The sequence below is a fragment of the Battus philenor genome, unplaced genomic scaffold, assembly GCF_028537555.1.
Source record: "Battus philenor isolate CCGP_79_NKW_IND1 unplaced genomic scaffold, ilBatPhil1.0.hap1 SCAF_3, whole genome shotgun sequence".
NCBI classification, from domain to species: Eukaryota; Metazoa; Arthropoda; class Insecta; order Lepidoptera; family Papilionidae; genus Battus; species Battus philenor.
Window position 1 is genome coordinate 9,826,863 of NW_027181693.1, and position 6,506 is coordinate 9,833,368.

Genomic DNA, 6,506 nt, shown 5'->3' on the forward strand with positions numbered 1-6,506 from the left:
TACTGACCATTACACGCTGGACCTTAATGGTGCAGGATAACATAAGCAAACTGTGGCCGCTAAAAGCATTTTAAGAGGCTAAAATTATTTGTAGAAGTTCAGTTGTTACAATACATTTAGTCGTAATGTAATAAAATATCTAGACGAACAATTTTTTTTCCCACTCAGCGACGAGAACTAAAATAGAGCAATACGACATGTTATTATAAAAGATCCCACTCGGTGAAAATATATTTTTTTATTTCCTTAATATCAGAATTACAATATAACCACTGGTAAGCAAAACCCTACACTTTCTTCACATCTTTTAATGATGTTTTAATAACTGTTCCGAAAGAAGATAAAGATTAGAAATAACAAAAATTTTAACGGCTTCGATGTTATACTTCATGCTTTTTATAAAATTTTCGGTGAGTAAATAGGAATAATTTAACTGTTCTTTTGTGATAGTAATGGTGTTTATCTTTTGTACTGTGAACCAAAAGATTTTGAAACATAAAATTATCCTTAACCAAGGTAAAAACGTAAAAATTTTTGTTGATTTTGGTTTTTATTAGTTTTGTTTATGTTGTTTTATTTTGTTTTAAACTAAACTTTAAAATGGTTAATCATAAATAAATTTCCAATTTTGTCAATTATTATTATCATAGTTTGTTTAATTTACAGCTTCTTATTATTTACACGTCTTTCATAACTACTAAGGAAATATTTTACTTGTTTACGTACGTTAAAACACAAACATATCTCTATTAATTACGCATTTGATTGATGCAGCCGTCGTACCTTTGTACGTGGATGTTGTCTTTAGTTTATTGCGTAGTTTAGGTATGCAAATTTAACAAGGCTCGAGAGACAAATGGCCATCGCTATGTAACGGTGGCGAAAAAAAGTTTGAGGTAAATTCTGAATGAAAATAATTACGTAACGTGGCCCTAACGAGTCTAGGGATATCACAGGAAAGTTTATGTACGGAATGTTTAAATAGAGCACGTCTCGCTACAGTACACATTCGCGGGAGTAAACAGTTGTACGCAATTACTCACATATTTGCATATACCCACGTAGTAAGATTAATGATTCTAATATTTCGTTAAGGCTGAAATACGTGCTTAGCTGTAGTTATCTATCTTACGATTGTAACGCACACAATGTTTACGCATTTAGTTACGTTTACGTTTCTTCATTAATCTTCCTTTATTGATATAGATAGTGAAATATATTACACATATGTTTAACACTTCGCCTTCATAGAGAAATCTGTGATCATTAAATAATTTTTTACTACTTTCTCCTTCTCACAAATCCCACTCCGTTTATTCTTATTTCGCTATCCAAAACTCTCTATCGTATAATAAACTCTTTTTCAGAATTAGAGCATCAGTAAACCGTTAAATATCTAAAAAGAACTTAGTTCCAGACTTATTGACAGAAAAAATACATTATTATAGATAGTTATCATTAATCTACTTCTGTATTAATATGTTATTCTTGGTAAATATATTAAAGGTGAAGTATTTATTATGTTTTGCTGAAGTGTATTGAGCCGTGTTTGGTGTTACGATAATGGACTTAATCGCGTGGATAACGGCGATGAAAAAATACTGTTAATCGTTGCTGCATTCCGGAGTTCCTTAAATAAGTAGTAATAAAAGTATTATTTATTACTACTTATTTAATAATAATGAAGAAAATTTAAATAAGTTTTCTTGCCTACAGAACAGACGATCGACAGATAAAAATGAAATATATTTCTTTCGTTTTTAATGGCAGTTTTGGAAGTTATGAAGTAAAAATTTTTTAGACCATGACTCAACTTCCCAGCTTTTAAATTGTAATGTCATCAAATCGATCGTGTAATTGTTTCACAGTTTATTTAAAAAAGACGAACGTAAACTTTTATGCATAGAGTAAATAGATAATTAGGAGTAATTGTTGGCAAAATTTTATTAATACGTTACAATAACTTATTGATAAAATATTATTTACACTGTAACTTGTAAAAAAAGGGTTACAACCTTCTAAAAATGTGTCAGTGTCAGAGGCATGCTTCCTTTAAATTCCTTTTGTAGTATGTAAACGATCGACTCGAGCACGCTCTCATAGAATACTAGCGAAAAAAACTGAGTAGTGACGAGAACTGGGGACCCAATTACGGGCAGAGAGGCATTTCTAACCTACATTTTGGTTTTTTAGGTTGAGTGTAGATTACCAAAGGGGCCCATTTTGCATGTAATCATTTCTTAAACTTTCAATATATATACATGAATAATACTATGGTGAAAAAACTTAAAAATTTTGAATGTCCCGTTTGCTAAATAAATATATAGGCAGACTCCGTAAATCAGAGCTAGTAGATTATTCCATGTAGTTTCATTCACTTCAAAAAAACGAAGAAATATTATGTGCGAAGCATTTTTTAACGAGTGATTATGTGCGTTAAAATCTAGGTTCCTAAGCGAATTGCATCGCCGATTATGTTTCTAAACTCACGTATTTAGTTTGGGTAGTTAGAGTTAAATAAGAATAACAAAAATATTTAATTAAAGTAACTTGTAAGTTGTGTTAAAATTTTTAGTACGTGGTTTTTATCAGAGAACATAGCTTTAATAAAAATACATAGTTATCGGGTTGTAAATCTATCATCATCATTGTCGTAATTTCAGCTATAAGACGTCCATTGCTGAACATAGGCTTCCCCTATGTATTTTCAATAGGACCCATTGGAAGCAGCCTGCATTCAGTGTCTATCTTAAAAAGGTCCAAATTTAAGTTATATTAAAAAATAAATTATTTAGTACAGTGTAATTCGACAACACCTAGATCTAATATTGTGTTTAAATTTCTTAAATCTGGTCACCGAAAGAAAATTAGCTGCAGTATCAATATTAGTAGCAAGCGGCACGTGTCGGCTAATGTTTGGACCGTTTACAAAGTTGATAAGGCATGCGGTTCGATAATGCGCTTAACTCGGCAGGGCGAGATGTAGCGCATAAATCATTGCTAAGTGAGATCGGACCCGATGTATGAACTCGTAAATCACCCGTGTAAATGAGACACGAACATAATACTGAGTATTCTTTAAGTGAATGTTACAAATCTATGTAAATACATTTTTATCGCCTAATTTTTTTGTAAGCTCTAATTTTTATTATCTACATTTTAATTAATACTCGACCACATAATCGAGGTCGCGGATAGTCCTTAGATTCGGGCAGCGTAAAACGGTAATCGTAATGCTATTTAGAAAAAAATTATAAAAATAGTAAAAACTATCTGCCTATAAGAACCTCAGAGCAAATTAAAATAGACTAACAACCTTAGTAACATTTCATGAAAAAAAAATCTTAAAAAACAGTGTCTTATATGTAAACAAACAAAAAATATCGTGTACGAGTAGTATAAAGCGTTACAATGAAAATATTATAACTTTATTGCAAAAGTATCTGGCAGCGTATGTAATTTTGTCGTTTATTTTTTAAATATTAAAACAATATAGTTTCATCATATAGACACCTACTGCAAGGCATAGGTCTCCACCAAAGATATCTGAGGAGAGATATACGTGATCGCCACGCTTGAAAGGCGGTTTGGCGATAGCAGTGTGGTATTATAGTACGCAGAGGTCGCGGCTTCTCATGGTCAGGAAATTTTTTTGTGGGCAGGGCCAATCGTATACAATTTAATGCACAAAGTGTGGTTTATATAAGATTGTATACCGGAGATCGAACGCGCGACTTAAGATCGCAAGTCTCAGTCCTCTACCGCTGGGCTAATATTGCTTAAAAAGTAAAGTAAAAGTAAATGTGGAAATTTATTTGAAATATGTTTTTATACCAAAAATTTTAACAGTATAAAATGTAGCAGCCAGTTATTAATATTTTTTGTACGGCTGTTGATTACACATAGGAATATTTTATTAACATAATACCCAGACCCATGCATCTATTATTCAGAGAGTTAGCAGTTTAGTTTAAAATATACACTCATATACTCTGTTTTCGCTTATGATTTCTTTATCCCGTAAACAGTAAAGAATATATTTGTGATGTATATAATGCCATGACAGTTTAATATTGCAGTTGCTTCATTTTTATAGTACTTGAAACACGTACGATAGTGGACGGCTTCTAGGAAATTGCTATAAAAGTCACAGCATATTTAATACGCCTACATTTGTACTAATATAGACCAATGTGCTACGTGTTTCAAATCGCTTTGAAATTTTGGTCAAATAGACTTTGCTGTACACATGTTATATATTTATATATAGATAGAGCCACTGCTCTGCACCATAGACTAATTTAATCACTCGCCTAGGAACATATATGTAGAGAAATTTCAATATCGTTTTGGTTATGTTTTCATAAATCGTAGGTGAATATGTGGTGCATACATTATCGTTGTTTTAAAATTTTCATAAACTTTCCCTGTCTTATTTTATGACACGGTCTACTAAATTTCTGGTTTACTTTTTTTGATATTAGTTTGTATTTTGTGTATTTATAAACTATCGCTGAATTAGTAACGAAATAAAGTTAACAATAGAACTCCAAAACATCTCAAGCGAATAGACTATTTGGTACCGCATTATATCAGTCCTAGAAGTAGAAAATCTCAATTGCCCTTATAACGTACCCTTCCCGGATAACACTCGCCAGTCTACCGTATGTGCCTTTCATATAATATTGAAAACCAAGTCGATATCTTCAGTGTTTCAGCTATGTTAAGATAATCGTTACTTTATAATTCGTAAGTTAACTTTAATAACAATTCTTAACCATGATTAACTTTAACATTGTTTTGATTACAAATATTTTTAAACATTTTTGTTGTAAGACAGTGACACAATAAAAAATATATTTTATAATTTTAATATTTGAAAGTTGGATTGACGCCTAACAGGTTGCTTACGTTGTTTGTACTTACCTAAAACTGAATACAATGTCAGTCAATGTGCAGCAAATATTTTGTCAACCTACAATAAAAAAATGTTGTAAAATTAAAGGCAAGTAAGTTTCGGTCAACAAAACTGAACACAGATAGTGCATGTGTAATCTTTTGAAAACTTGTTTGTGAGCAGTGGCAACCCCATATAGTACAAAAAATCACAAAGTGTGAATTATATAAGATTGTATCCTGAACCTGCGACCTTTGTTCGCAATTCTCAGTTCTCTACCGCTGGGTTATCAAGTATGTCCATGTATATACATATTTTGGAATAAAAGTAATGTAATGTATTATATATGTACATCTGTTTCCTTGTAATACTCTGTATCTCTTGACGACCGCTCAATAGTTAAAAATAAAAAAAAAATAGTTTCTGCCTTTTGGCAGGCAAATGCCCACTCTTTGTACTTAATTTTATTCACTTATTACATATGATTTATTTTGTCCTGTGGATGTGTAAATAAATAAATCAGACAATGGACTGGCTTATAAGTATACACTTTTTGTAGACATATTCAGATCAAATTTATAAACGTAGTTCGGTTACTTTGAAAACATATATAAGGATTATTATGTAAAGAATAGATTCAAAAGTAAGCTCAAAAATGAGACCCAACCCCTTTGCAAAACTATTTATCGCGTACAGTGTGCGAATAATATATTCAGACGTTGTTAGTCTCCTACTCGTATATCTTACGTCTCTATCTCCAACAGACGTCAAAGCGTATTCGTGCGACTTTGTAATAAATAACGTGCGAGTATTACCCACGTACGCGGCCGACTGCAGAGCACTGTTGCAACATTCGCTTACATTTTACGCCGGCTAATTAATTGGGTAATCACCGATGTAAGGACCGCGATAGGCCCTAAATATATATTGTCACGCGAACTGTCTTACATTTTTATGGCAGGGCGATAAACGACCACACAGTTTCCTTGAACGATGAGTCGAAGTTTGAAAGCAGATTTTATCATTATTCGCCTGTAAGCGTGCAATCATACTTATAATTCCATCAAATAATTTTTAAAGAAGCACGAATGCAATGTGGCAAAAATATCCTTTTAAAATAATATGCTGATGTCATTAAAATTTCTCTTGTCAATATTGAGAACGTAAAATACAGTTTTTTTCTTTTTTTTATGTAATTTGTTTTTAATAGTTGTTACAGTCTATATATCTGTCATTAATTTATATAATCATGTATAGAAAAACGACTAACATTTACTATTCTGCTTCCGTTCAAAGCATAGCTCTCTTTTTATGTCATCGTCATCGTCTTTTCAGCCACAGGACGCCCAATGTTGGACTTATGAACCTAAGCCACTCCATAGGAAGCGGCCTGCGTCAGCGTCTTTCCGCGACCTTTACAAAGTCCCCTTTTCGGCTTTCGAGTCCCATAATATTGTCTTAACTACCTATGAGGTAGCCTATCGATAGAGGACTGAGACGTAGGCCACGGATTCGATTCTAGCGATATAACCTTGTATAATTTACACTTTATGTATTGTATATTTTTTTAGTATCGCCACTCTTTATAAAAAATTGATTCCAGAGGATG